At 45.0% G+C, this 15436-nt stretch overlaps 1 long non-coding RNA gene across 1 annotated transcript; it reads right to left on the bottom strand.

Annotated features, from left to right (window-relative positions):
• Positions 1 to 1497: 1497 nt before the first annotated feature.
• On the bottom strand, positions 1498 to 14670 carry LOC119129572. Its single transcript, XR_005099268.1, has 3 exons — positions 14525 to 14670; positions 2092 to 2094; positions 1498 to 1508 (listed from the first exon to the last, which is right to left on the bottom strand). It is a non-coding gene; the product is annotated as an uncharacterized LOC119129572 (long non-coding RNA).
• Between the last annotated feature and the right edge of the window lie 766 nt (positions 14671 to 15436).

Raw genomic sequence — 15436 nt, 5'->3', positions numbered from 1 at the left:
GCTGTGCTCCTGCCTGCTCCTCAGAAAGACAAATACAAGTTGTCGGCTGTACCCCACATTTCATTGTTTAAACCTTACAGTATAACATGGGCAGATGTGGGTTGCCGAATTAAACTTGCTGGATCTGTCACTGATTATGAGGACAAAGGTGATGGGTGGAGCTACAGTACCAGTTGTGACATGTGGAAGCAAACAGTGTGTAAAGTGGCTTTTGGAAGGGCATGCACTTATGTGCTCCCCTGACTAGTTAATGTTTGTTTGACTGAGATGGAGGAGAGGGAATTGGCTGAGCTTCCTGAAAAACTCTGGACAAAGGGCCCATCTGATGTAGGACTTTTAACGTCCATTCCCCCAGTGCAGATCAAACCAAGATCAGAGTGGCGTCCAAGAGTTAAGCAATATCCTTTAAAACAGGAGGCAATAAATGGGATTGCCCCTGTTATAAATGATCTTTTGTCAGGAGGAATCATTAGGAAGTGCTCGGATTCTCCTTGCAACACACCTATTTTTCCAGTTCGAAAGGCCAATAAAATTGATTGGCGAATGATACAAGATTTACGAGCAGTAAATGAAGCAGTGCAGACAAGAACACCTAATGTGCCTGACCCACACACACTTCTAAACACTTTGAAACCTAACCAGAAGTTTTTCACAGTAATTGATCTTAGGAATGCATTTTTCTCAGTGCCAATCCACCCAGACTCACAGTTTTGGTTTGCATTTACCTTTAAAGGACAAAGTTATACGTACACCAGATTGCCACAGGGATTTGCTGATAGTCCAACTATTTTCATTCAAGCTATCATGGCCTGTTTGGCTGATTTTCAAATGTCAAACAAAAGCCAACTTCTAGTTTATGTAGATGATCTCCTGATAGCCTCTGAAACTGAAGCTGCTTGCAAGGAAGACTCCTTAGCTTTGTTACACTATCTCTGAAAAACAGGGAATAAAGTGAGCAGGAACAAACTACAATGGGTCAGACAGGAAGTGAACTCTTTAGGTCACACGTTGACAGCTTATGGAAGACAGATACCGAAAACCAGAAAGCAGATCATTGCAGATGCACCGAAACCAGACAAAAAAACAAATTATGTCATTTTTGGGGCTCTGCAATTACTGCAGAGCATGGATCCCGCATTATGCGGAAAAGACGCAACCGCTGCTGAATATTGTGCATGGAGTCCCCATGGCAATGACAGAAAAAATAATGTGGACACCAGTAGCAGATGATGCTTTTGTAGTGCTGAAACAGGCTCTGATGAAAACTACAACCCTTATCTTGCCAGACTACAATAAAACCTTTGTGCAAACAGCAGACTGCAGGAATGGTTTTATGACCTCAGTGTTGCTGCAGAGTCATGGCAGCAAACTAAGACCAATTGCATTTTATTTAAAAAAAATTGGATCCAGTGGGTCAATCCTTGCCAGACTGTGTCCAAGCAGTATGCGCGGCAGCGCTTGCAGTGAGACAATCTGCAGATGTGGTGCTCTTTCACAAAATGGAGCTGCTAGTTCCACATGCTGTGTTGCTACTGCAAAGCAAAATGAACTTTTTGTCACCTGCCAGACACCTATCCTACACTGCTACACTTCTGTCACAACCACACATTGTGATAAAGAGGTGCACAGTCCTTAACCCAGCAACGTTGATCCCGTTGCCAGGGGATGGAACCCCACATAACTGTTTGGATGCTACAGAACATCTACAGCTGCCCAGACAAGATTTAAGTGACACACCACTTGACAAAGGGGAAAAGTGGTTTGTGGATGGATCATGTTCAAAGGATCCTAAAGGAAACAATCAAAGTGGTTATGCAATTGTGAAATTGCCAAACCAGATTGTTGAAGCAGAGAAGCTTCCATACAACAGGTCAGCGCAGGCTGCTGAGCTAATTGCACTAACAAGAGCTTGTCAATTAGCGGAAGATAAGGAAGTCACTGTATACACAGACAGTCAGTATCCGTTTTCTACTCTGTTCTATTTTGCAAAACAATGGGAGCGCGGAGGGATGACAACATCAACCGGTAAGCCGGTTACCCATGCCTCCTTGTTAAAAGACTTGTTGCAGGCCATTCATTTACCTGCTATACTAGCTGTGTGTAAATGTGCTGCTCACACCACAGGCACAGATGAAGTCTCAAATGGAAACAGATTAGCAGACAAAATTGCTAAAGAAGCAGCAGCAGGGAAACATGGCCATGAATTTTTTTAAATAGATTCGTAGGACACGCAGCTCATAGATAAAACTATACTGACAGACATGCAAAGCAATGCTCCAATGGTGGAAAAACGAATGTGGACAACAAAAGGTGCAATACTGGATACAGATAATATCCACCGCATCAATGACAAACCTGTTTTACCAAAATCACTTTTTAAGGCAGCGGCAATTGCGACGCATGGGCCTTGCCATGTGTCGACAGGAGGGATGAGGTCCATCATACATCAACAATTCACTACCTTTGGTTTCGATGCTTAGTTAAAAAAAATTGTAAAGCATGTCCTGTTTGTGTCATTTCCAAAACCGTCTTACCCATTTCAAATCATGCATATGGATTTTATTGAACTCACACAAAGTGGACCTCACAAATACTGCCTAGTGATGATTGATGCATTTTCCAAATGGGTGGAAATAGTTCCATCTAAACGTGCAGATGCCTTAACAGTGGCAGAAGCCATCTGCAAAGCCATCATACCGACTCATGGCATCCCCCAAATTTGAATTTCCCCACCCCTGGGGATCAATAAATATTCAATATTCGATCAATCATTTACAGTGACAATGGTCCACACTTTGTGAACCAAGTTGTACATAACATGGCTGTACACCTTGGGATAACGTTAAAAAACCACTGCGCTTGGCACCCTTTGAGTGCTGGCTTGGTTGAACGCGCAAACGCCACTATCAAAAGCAGGTTGAAAAAATGCATGGAAACAACAGGCAGATCTTGGCCAGAGTGTCTAGACTTAGTGAAGCTCTATATGAGAACCACTCCCACTTCAGAAGGGTTAACACCTTTTGAAATCATCCACGGGAGACCATATAGACTACCTGAGTTCCCTGCAGATTTACAAAAGGCAGATGAGGAACAGTCCTTGGCAGATTACATGATCAGAACGCTCAGACTGACAGATGTGTCAAATGCAAATTTACGGCCGCCTGATCTTTCATCCTCACAGGTCAACAACCCCATCAAGCCAGGAGACTGGGTCTACATTAAGGTCATCAAAAGAAAGAACTGGGCCAGCCCACGGTGGGAGGGACCATTCCAAGTCTTGCTGACTACCCCCAGCGCAGTGAAAATCGCTGAACGGCCCAGCTGGATTCACCTCAGCCACTGCAAGCTACAGGGAGTGCTGGACCCCTCATTTCGGAGTGGTAGGGAAGTCTGACTACAAAGGGGCCTCATCGTTTAGGGTGGGGCGTCTCAATGTTGGTGAAGCGAACAACGATCCCCACTCCGCTAGGCGAGGGTATGTCTCGGTGTCCCTGTCATCCTAGTAGCAACGGGGCTCCACGTGCCAGGTGGATCCTCTGCTGCGTTGTGGTTGGAGCGTGCTATGGTCTATGGTAGGGGTGTCCAAACTACGGCCCGCGGGCCAACTGCGGCCCGCGGTCCAGTTTTTATTGGCCCGCAACAAATTCTGAAAACATAATTGAATGTGGCCCGCACAACAGCTTGAGCACTTCTCAGTTTCCACACTAGATGGAGCCCGCCACACAAAGCGCTTGACGTCCGATTACCCCCCCCCCGGAAGAGAAGGGAACGCGCAGCGTTGTACGTCCCACTAGCACCCCCCCCGGAAGAGAAGGGAACGCGCAGCGTTGGACGTCCCACTAGCACCCCCCCCCCCCTCCCCGGGAGATATTGGCCCCCGGGCCCCTTCACGTTACTAAATATGGCCCTCCTTGCAAAAAGTTTGGACACCCCTAGTCTATGGACTCATCTGAACAGACCAAGTGACAATGTTGACCGTGGAAAACGATGGTCAACACTTTGAGGACTGGTCATGGGACCTCAGGAACCCATACGAAACCAACGCTTGGTATGTAAACCAACGGTATGTATGTAAATTTCACTGTGAGTGCTCACACACAAACTCCCCCCTTCCTCCACACAAGTTCACTTGGAGGCCAGAGCAATGAATGTCACTGAAGCGAAATGTATGGCATCTATGGGTGGAGTTGGATATCAACACCGTACTGTCGCAGTCAGTGATGCCGACCCTTTCCACCCTGGACTTGCGGAAGGTACCTGTGATCAGCTTTTCTGAACAAATCTCAATGTGACTGTTAAAGGACGAACATTGCCGCAAGTGGCCTACACAGAGAGACCAGCTGGAGTGAACTACACGTGTTACATCCAAGGAAATGAGACCCACAAATGCATTGACAGCGACTGCTCTCCAGGAGGAAACTGGATGGGAGCTTTGGACATCACCGCTGAGTGTCAGGATAAGAGAGCCATTTCAAGTGGTGAGGGCTCTCCGACCAACATGGCTGCACCATCAAACGGAACATACTTCATACAGAATGGCTGGTGGCTTTGTGGTCACAAGGTTTATCCGAGGCTGCCCGCCAACTGGACATGAGTGTGCGCACCAGTGTGGGTGACAGACCACACCTACAGGATACAACATCATCAGCTGACGACAGCACACAACTCTTCTGGACGTCGACGCAGGGCTGTTGCAACCTTCGACCCTCATGACCCTGTCTGGGGTGCGAATGTTCCAGACGACCATAAAGTACGGTCCGTCGGAGACAAAGTTGTTCATGCGTTTTTTCCTTGGATCGGAGTTGGAAAACAATCACTCTACATCTAGTCACTGAACTATCGTTTTCAATCATTTGTGAATCTCTCACTGCAAGTCAACGATGGACAAAACAGAGAGATTCAGGCTATTAGACTGATGGTCTTGCAAAACAGGATGGTTCTGGACTCGATGACGGCCGCACAAGGTGGTGTGTGCCACATCATTGGGACTTCCTGTTGCACATACATTCCAGGAGATAACGACACGCACATCAAGGATGCCATGAACTCACTGAGGAATTTACAGCAGGCCATGTCGGAGGATAAAATCCCACATCAATGGGATTTCTTTTCATGGCTATTCTCTGGCGCTTGGTGGCAGTTGCTGTTGAAACTTGCGGTTCCTGTGCTTGCTGTGCTGGTATTGTTGTTGAAGGAATAGGGTCAAAAGACACAAAACCCGCCTAGCCACAATAACAGATACGCTGATATAAGATAATAACAGAGGTTGCTACAACTTCACGATTCAATATGTATTTCTGTGCACTGCAAAATAAATGTCTTTTGATATGTTGCTTAAATAGCTGAATGACCCTTAAGGAACTGTGTAATGCATGCCTGATGTTTGTTCTCTAAATCATGGACACGGCCAGAGTCGTCTTGACCGTTCAGTACTTGATTATATCTTGTGTTTTGACTAAACGTCATATGTCGCCTAAATGTGAGACGCCAGCTTTTCGATTACTACTGAACGCTCTGCACAGAGGGAAATATTTTGCTTAACAAAGAAGAGATACGTGCGGAAGCATGATTAAACTAAGAATGTAATGATGTAAGCAAAGACATGGAGTATCAAAAGAACAAACTTTGCATCGTCAGGGAACATTAATAAATTGATGATGTCACAGCCAAAAGCTCACATAATTCCGTACAAAATGACAAAATTGAAAGAATGACGAATGGATGAGGTGTGACAGTGTAGGAATGGAGCAGAATGTTTACAGGAAGGTCACTTGGAGATAAAACCAGCTGGTGCCAGAAGGAGACAGCCAAGGACTCGGCCAAAGATGATCCCCAAGGCCGAAAGACAGGATGGAAGACGGCAGCCCCCACACACACACCGAATCGTCCATACCAGCACCCACTCCCATGGAATCAAACTCTACTGCGAACTCGCCCCACCCCAACGACTCATCACCCATCAAACTCGCCCCACACCGGCATGAGCAACTGAATATAAGCAGACCAAAGAACCTTGAACGTTGCCTTTTCTGAATGGAGACTTTCTGCTCTTGAAGGGCCCAGCGCTGTATTGTACTTTCCTGAAAACAGAGCTTTCTTAACAAGAATTATGATTGAACTCAACCAACCTGTGTATGTTTAATTTCTGCTTCAGTGTCTTTGCATTTTCCTAAATCTGAAGAAATTAAACGAGCACGCAGTGAGTGAATTGGATAACAGGTGATTGGCAATGGCTTTTGCCGTGAGGCGCAGATAGCGCTCCCTAAATTGTGGACCAAAATCCAACATTGTGCTTGTTTACGACCTGTGTTATCCCATGTTTGAAGTCTGCTGTGACAAGGGTTGTGTCTTCTACCGTAGCACAAGTACATATACAACTTCTCAGACATGACGGATGTGATGATTATAATGTGCTGCAAAACGTGGATTGTGTAGATGCTGTTTAGCCGAGCATGTTTTACAGAAACTTGATGATTTGACCATCGAAAATGCCTCGCAAGTGATGGAAACAATGATGTACTGTTTCTGTGTTTTTTATTGATCTTTTTTATTATTATTTTTACTATTCTTCTTTCTTCATTATATTTCTTGCTTGTATTTGTTGATTGGGGTGACATAATCATATGATAAACAGGAGGGATATGTTAGGGTTGATAGATTAGTTTGATCCTATGCTTATGTTGGAATGTAACCTGTAATAATTAACCGAGCTTGTCCTGTCTTAACAAAAGTAGTAGAACAAAGTGCTAAGCTCTTTTGAGCTGATTGACCAGATGCAGAGGAAGCAATCAAACTTGTTCTGTTTACACAACGTCGTAAAACACCCCCTGCTATGCTTTGACCAGAGGTCAGGGGCTTCAACCCCATCCTGTCCACTCTCACCTCCACTCTCACCCCCAGCCTGTTTCTCTCAATAAAAATGCTCTTGCAAGAGGCCTGAGTCAGACCTCATTCGATCATCGCACAGCGACGAATGACTCTCCACTTGCAAGTGCTTAAAAAGGGCATACTGTCTCCCGTGTGGTTCTTGCAAAAATAAGTTAGAGTGAGCACCACTCTAACACCATCTTCAATGCGTCCCACTGTAAATACCTAAATAAATAAATACGCCACCTAGTAATGTTACAAGCACTTACGATAATATCACGTTAACGTTAGCCATCTAAGTTAATTGCAAGCGAGGTCGGTAACGTCAGCATGGCTGAATACAGTTTGCGAAATACAAGAGGAAATATGCTAGGGTTCAACTATCTTAGTAAAATTTTATGAAAACACTACACAAGTTGGATCATAGTCTTGAAAGTTTTATTAGAATTGTATTTACTGTCTTCCGATGCAATGCAGACAGGATGCAGTTCCATCTTGTTTACATTTGGGGGGGAGGGGGGGTCCTTAAACCCCGGATGCGAATTGTCATTGGTTTATCAGCTAGAGGTGTCCAACGATATGCATGAGAAAACATTTCATTAAAATGTAAGATTGTGAAAAAGGATGACCAAAAATTGGCTCCCAACAAATTGTTTTTGACTTAATATGATAACTAGATATCACACACAAAGAAATGTTTACTCCCTCGATGCAGATTAATCAAGTTCACTTAAACTGCGTTCGGCCCGCCGTCTACAAGTCCTCCTTTATTTGTGGCTTGTGGTTTGTAAATTTTTGGAAAAAATGCATTGCTTTTCTGCCTGACTTTTCAAAGTGACCAACCTGTGCTTGCGAAGTTCAGTCCCTTTTGGAAATTCCTGGTCGATATTAGGATGGACTGAGCTGAAGTGACGCTGAAGATTTGAAGCTTTGGAATGCGCTAATGATGCCTGACATATAAGGCAGAATGGCTTGCCATTACGTTCAACAAAAAAATATAAACTCTCCCACTCTGTTAAAAACGTCCTGTGTTCTTCTTCATATTTTCGTTTGGCTGTGCTTTTTTTCCCTGCCATTTTGAGAGCGAACTTGAAACAAATTATTTACAACTCAAATGAACGCGCGCATTTGTCATCAGTACGTCATTCTTCTTCTTCTTTTCAACTCAAACCGATTCAACTGGTCAGCGCACCACCGCCACCTAGGGGGAATAAATGGCAGCGCCAGCCAAGCATTTTGACGCTTGTCATGTGAAATCTCCTGAAGAGCCGCATGAAACCAGCCAAAGAGCCGCATGCGGCTCGCGAGCCGCGGGTTGGCCACTGCTGCCCTAGGCAAAAGCAAACCCCTGTCACGAAGAAGAGAGAGAGAGATCTCAGCTACTCTCAAGTTTAGACCAGTTTGCATTATTTTATTACAATGTTTTTCCTTATTCAGATTTGTTTCAAGACTACAGTTACAGTTAGACTTCACTTTGATGGTTAATTGCAATTTTGTTGTTTTATCACAGTCGATTGGTTTATTTACATTTCAAAAAACAGAAGCCGTTCATTTACAAACGTGATTGCACTTTAGTTTACATATTTAAATGTTCAGATATTAAGATGTGATAGAGAGTTTTTGCATGATTTGAATGAGGCAAAATAACATGCTTTTTCTCTCGAATATATTTTATAATCATTTGTTTCAGATGTACTGTAATTATTTTCTGTGTGAAAATTAAATTTGGTGTTCAAAAGTCTTTTTTCAAACTTGAGTCTTGAAAAAGAGGGGGTCGTCTTATAATCAGGGTCGTCTCATATTCGGGCCAATACGGGTACTTCACACAAACACTACATCCATCTGCTCCTGGTTCGGCCCCCTGGTCAAAATTTAGAACTCAATTCAGCCCGCAAGTCAAAAGGTTTGCCCACCCCTGCCCTAGGGACAATTTGGAGTGCTCAATCAAGCATGTTTTTGGGATGTAGGAGGAAACCGGAGTGCCTGGAGGAAACCCACGCGGGCACGGGGAGAACATGCAAACTCCACACAGGGAGGCCCAGAGATGGAATCGAACTCGCACCCTCTTAACTGTGAGGCGGACAGGCTAGTGTCCCACCATGCCGCTGGTTGCAACTTATAAATGTTAATTTACATGCTTTTGACGGAACACCTCCCACGAAGTACCGTATTTTTCAGACCAAAAGTCGCTCAGGAATATACGTCGCATCAGCCATAAAATCCACAATAAAGTGGAAAAAAAAACATGTATAAGTTGCTCCGAAGTATAAGTCGCATTTTGGGGGGAATTTATTCGACAAAATCCAACACCAAGAACAGACATGAACGAGCAACAACATGCTAAATGATATGCTAACGTGACATAAACACAAACGAGAAGCTGAGAACGGGCCTGGTGTAACAATAACAGTTATTCAAATAACTATAACATAAATAACACCTTTATCAAACCATCTGTGTCACTCCAAATCATTAAAGCCATCGATCGAGTTTGACCTTTATGTAAACAAGTCCGACGTCAGTGGCGCGTTGCAGTTCAAAATTTTCTACAGGCCCATATAACGATATATAAACTATGTATGAAATAATAATATAAACAACAATTTTATCAAACCGTCCGTGTCACTCCAAATCAAAAAATCCATCAGAATCTTCGTCTTCCGTGTCACTTGAAAAAAACAACACAGCTGTTGACACCGGAACTACGTGCGCCGCTGACGTCAGACTAGATATATCAACTAAATGTAATATATACTATGTAACAATTTTAACGAACCATCCGTGTCACTCCATATCATTAAATCCACCGGAATATTCATGCTCTGTGCCAAAAAAAACAAAAAACAGCTGTCGATTCCGGACCTACGTGCGCCGCTGACATCAGCCTCGTTGTCAGCTGGCAGCTCCAATTATTCCACAGATCTACGTATATAACTATATTGTAGCGTTACCAAAGTACCAGGCAAGACGTGGGTTTGGTAACCGGCACTTTATTTCACAAATCAAGAGCTCAACATGTGAGCCAACACACGCAAGCGCCCTGGATCGCTCTTCCGCTCCCCCCCTGCTGCCTTCACGGCCTCCCTAGAAAATCGGAAACTGCTGAAGTCTAACAACATACACAATGCTACTCTAAATAAACTATATGTCAAATAACTATAACATAAATAACAAGTTTATCGAATAATCTGTGTCACTCCACATCATTTCTTCATCCAAAAACCCTTGGTGATATGCTTTCCCCTGATCCAGCAACAAACCATGAACTACCAGTCAGGGTATCTAGCTTGTCTTGTATCCTGGTAATACGTAGTGTGTCTGTCTGGTACTGACTTGCGATTAAGTTCACGATAGTCTACACCAGGGGTGGTCAACCAGTTAGAGACTAAGAGCCACATTCTTTACTGTGTTACCGCATTGGAGCCATATCATACACATAAGCGCACATGAACTAACCCCCCGCCAACCAGTCAGAGACTAAGAGCCACATTTTTTACTGTGTTACCGCAAAGAGCCATATCCTACACGAGCACACAAGACAGGCAAGTGTACCCCGACACCATCAGCGACTCCCGTTTCCAGGAGCAGTTGAGAGGGCTACCTGAGCTACTCACAAACATTTTGTGCCATGTGTGTTCAAGTGGTTGCACAAGTGAATGTGGTCCCTTTTATAACTTTTCCTAGGATTTTGGTTCCACCAGCTTTGGTTTTGTGATTTCCCTCTGCAGGTTTGGAGTGCAACTACAGTGTAGATAAATAGAATAGAATAGAATAGAATAGAATGCCCGTTATTGTCATTTTACAATCAATTGTACAACAAAATTGTCCCTTTCCAGTGCAATAAGAATGAAAAAAAAGAAATCCCAAAGATTAAACATTACAAAAATTAAGAAGTATAAAGGAAGCATAAAGAATAAAAGTGAAAGAATCTTATTCACAGTATATACAATGTGGCTAATTACATAAACACGAATGAGGTTTGTATAGGAAGTAAATAAGAAATAGTTATTGCACGTAGTGTTGACAGCAGCAGTGACAGTGTTAGTATAAAGGTGCATTGGTAATGTATTATAGCTGGTGTTGTTTCCTCTCAGAGTTCAGTGTGGTGATGGCTCTCGGGAAGAAATGGTTTTTCAGTCTAGTAGTCCTTGTGCTGATGCATCTGTTGCGCTTCACAGAAGGAAGCAGCTCAAACAGCTGGGAGGCGGGATGTGTGTTGTCCTTGATGATATTGCGAGCTCTGCTGACGCATCGGGTGTTGAATATGTCTGTCAGGGAGGGGAGAGGGCAGCCGATGATCCTCTGCGCTGCTTTGACTGTCCTCTGTATCCTCCCTTTATCAGCAGCAGTGCAGCTCCCGTACCAGGTGGTCAGGCAGTACGTCAGCAGGCTTTCAATGGAGGAGCGGTAGAAGGCCAGCAGAAGCCTCCAGTCCGTACTGTTCTTCCTGAGGACTCTCAGGAAGTGTAGACGGTGCTGAGCCTTCTTGATGACAGCTGAGGTGTTGCGTGTCCAGGAGAGGTCATCGGAGATCTGGACTCTCAGGAATCTGATGTCGTGGACCCTCTCCACACTCCCGCTGTTGATGTAGAGGGGAGGGGGATCCCTTTTTTTCCTCCTGAAGTCCACGATGATCTCCTTTGTCTTTGTGGTGTTCAGAGCCAGGTTATTTGCGGAGCACCAGGTCGTGAGCTTCTGGACCTCCTCCCTATAGGCTGTCTCATCACCATTCGAGATCAGCCCGACCACTGTGGTGTCATCAGCAAATTTGACAATCATGTTGTCGCCGTGGTCCGGACTGCAGTCGTAGGTATAGAGACAGTAGAAGAGGGGGCTCAGCACGCAGCCCTATGGTGAACCAGTGCTCAGTGTGCGTGTAGAGGAAAGGTGGGGGCCAAGTCTCACCATCTGGGGCCTGTTGGTCAAGAAGTCCTTAATTCAGGTGCATGTGAGAGGGGGGAGGCCCAGAGTGTCCAGCTTTGTGACCAGAATGTCCGGGATGATTGTGTTGAAAGCCGAGCTGTAGTCCACAAAGAGCATTCTCGCATAGCTCTGCTGCTGTTCCAGGTGACTCAACACAGCATGCAGATCTATGGTGATGGCGTCCTCCGTGGATCTGTTCGCCCGGTATGCGAACTGGTGGGAGTCAAGTGTGGGGGGTAGGGAGTCCTTGATGTGCTGGAGAACCAGTCTCTCAAAACACTTCATTATTACCAGGGTGAGGGCAACAGGGCGGTAGTCGTTGAGGCTGGTTGGGGGTGACATTTTCGGTATGGGGATTATTGTGGCTGACTTCAGAGATGGGGATGACTGCTTGGGCCAGCGAGAGGTTGAAGATCCTGCAGGATACCTAGGACAGCTGGTGGGCGCAGGCTCTGAGCACTTTGCCAGGTACTCCGTCTGGACCGGGAGCCTTCCTGGGGTTGACTGCCTGGAGCACACGCCTCACCTCCTGCTCCTCTACAGTGAGTGGAGGGGTGCTGGGATCTGATGTGGATGAGGGTGGGGGCAGGGCTGTGGTGACCCCTGTGGGTAAAAGCCGAAAAGCGGAAGAAGTTAGGGAGGGCGGGCAGGCAGGCAGACAGATACTTTATTAATCCCCGGGGGAAATTAGATTTTCCAGCAGCATTCATACCGCAGAGTGGGTATATAAATACTGATGACATGAGCACAACTCAATAGGCTTCTAGAAAAGGCTGCCACTCAAAATGGCACCACAAAAGAAAACCAAAAAGTGCGACAAGTTACAAGTCATCAAAGGCAAAGCAACAAAGACAATAAGCAGTAACAAATGGAAAAAACTAACATTAGGATCAGAATACGTGCCTGCGGGAGTCTTCTCACGCCCAAAAATTGCCGCGCCCCTGTGCCTCTCAGTGATCTGCCCAACTTAAGATTCAAGATTCAAGAATTTTAATTGGCCATGTTTGAGCATGCCAAACAAGGAATTTGACTTCCGTACATCTCAGCCTCTGTTCAACATTTAGGTGACTAACAACACTCAGGACGACGTGCGAAAATTGACAAATATTCTCAAACATCCCCTGATGTTATACTCCCAGGAGGGCAAGGAAAAACTCAAAACTCCTACTAGGGGAAATGAGAAACCTTGAGAAGAGACCACAGATGGGAGGATCCCTCTTCTAGGATGACCAGGCTGCAATCGATGCAGAGTGGACACATAGTACACATAACACAGACAATTCAAAATAAAGCTTCTAGAGCAGGATGTTATTGCACAGCAATGTATCTGAGACTCTAAGAGTGGTGTGAGTTCATCAGAGCGACAGCCTGGGGGAGGAAGCTGTCTCTGTGTCTGCTGGTTTTGGCGTACAGAGCTCTGTAATGCCGTCCGGAGGTGAGTAGTTCGAACAGACTGCAACCTGGGTGAGAAGGGTCTGTAGAGATGTTACTTGCACGTTTCCTGGTCCTGGACAGGTACAAGTCCTGGATAGATGGGAGGTTGATTCCAATTATCTTTTCTGCAGTCCTGATTGTCCGTTGCAGTCTGTGCTTGTTTTGTTTGGTGGCCGATCCAAACCAGACAGTGATGGAGGTGCAGAGGATAGACTGGATGATGAAGGTTTCAGCAAATACATATCCTTGCTCATTCTTGATCTCGTCCAGATGTCCACATTCCTCTTTTGGAAGCACGTACTCCACTTTCCTTTTTAGAAGACACGCAATTCACTTTCCCTTTTTAGGAGGCACGTGATCGCTCATCATGCTTGAACTTTAGTCTTGTGCAACCTACTTCATGTGCCACATAGACGTATTGGCCTTATGCAACCTGATTCATATTTCATATAGAGTTTTATTTACTGATTGTTACATGGCATGCATAGATATAATCATAGTGGTATATGGAAATACACCACAATAGCAAGTAACAGTCATAACAATAGTTAGACTTTTATTTTGGAATTTTTAAACATTTAACATTTTAAAATAAACTCCTTCTGAGGAAGTGCTGATGATCCAGAATGGCAGCTTTAACCCTCATCCTACCGCCACACACCCAAACACACATATATGCAAGGGGAAAGTTATTAGGTTATTATCTTTCCACCCCATAAAATGGGAATAACTTAAAGCATTTCCGCAATTAATAACCTGCTCATAAATCAAAATATTCCTATTAATATGATTCTATAGTATGCACACACATACACAGTGATTGTCAGGGTGTATGAGAGCAGGGAAAATGATAAAGCCCTCAATGAATGTTCTGGATGAACTGAGCCAAATGTGAATGTGCCTTTCAGAACATGTCTCGCTCTCGCTCTCTCTCTGTGTGCGTGTGTGCGCGCACGTGCGTGTGCGTGTGTGTTCTGCATGATAGCTTTATGCATCAAGAGACTGATGCTTTCTGCATTTTAATGTTGACGGTCCCAGTTATGTGCCGACTAAATCAATGCTGTATGCACTAACCTCTAACAGTGTAACACACATGACTGTCTTTTTTATGCTCTTGCTGCCTGGTAGAGAACAATGCACAGTCAGGAAACTCAGTCATCTCCCTGTGCGTTATGTACTTTGTGTACGTTATCACAGTTCATCAGCAAGCCAAACTCATGTATAAAACACTTGAGCCAAGATTCAAAGCGTCTTACTCCCTTTATTTCCGCATTCCAGTGTAATACACAAAGAGTAAAACTAGGGTGACCAGATGTCCTCTTTTTCCCGGACATGTCCTAGTTTTGAGCCCTAAAAAAATGTCCAGGGGGGGTATTTAAAAATCGTCCGGGATTTTGTTGGACTGCCTCAAGCATAACACATGAACAGTACATTGTCAATAGAATTGCCACTCCGTTCCATCATCCATTTTCTGTAACGCTTTGTCCCCATGGGAGTCGCGGGCATGCTGGAGCCTATCCCAGCAGTCATCGGGCAGTATACCCTGAACCGGTTGGCAGCCAAATTGCAAGGCACACAGAGACAAACAACCATCCACACTCGCACTCACACCTAGGGGCAATTTGGAGTGCTCAATTGCCCTATCAAGCATGTTTTGGGGATGTGGGAGGAAACCGGAGTGCCCGGAGAAAACCCACGCGGGCACAGGGAGAACATGCAAACTCCACACAGGGAGGGTCGGAGGGGGAATCGAACCCGCACCCCCCTAACTGTGAGGCAGACGTGCTACCCAGTGCCCCACCGAGCCGCCATGCCACTCCGTTCCACTTCACTCAATTCCAGGTTTTTCTGTATCAGTCGTAAATAAGCCCTTCTCCTCAAATCTAGTCACTTTGCTACAAAGTAGGGTCGCCTGGCCAGTCTACACCGAGTGTTTACAAGCAATGCCGAAACTAAAATGCACGTTCACGGAGGAGTTGATTAAAAAAATCCCCATGCTTTCGCCAGGGTCATGATCCTTATGAAGCTGAGTGCTTGACATGCAAGGTGGGCACTTACGTGTCTGTGGCAAATAAAGGTCCCAACGCACCGTGCAAGAGGACTTAAAAGGACCCCTTTTTTTTCTTCAAATGCTGCACCGATGGCCGTATCTCTTTTGTCTTTTTTTACTTACTGTACCGCTATAAAACTAAAAAAAATGTCAGTGTACACA

Source organism: Syngnathus acus, chromosome 10 (genome assembly GCF_901709675.1).
Source record: "Syngnathus acus chromosome 10, fSynAcu1.2, whole genome shotgun sequence".
NCBI lineage: Eukaryota > Metazoa > Chordata > Actinopteri > Syngnathiformes > Syngnathidae > Syngnathus > Syngnathus acus.
Note: the sequence above shows the minus strand (reverse complement) of the source record. Positions and strands in the feature narration are given on the sequence as shown.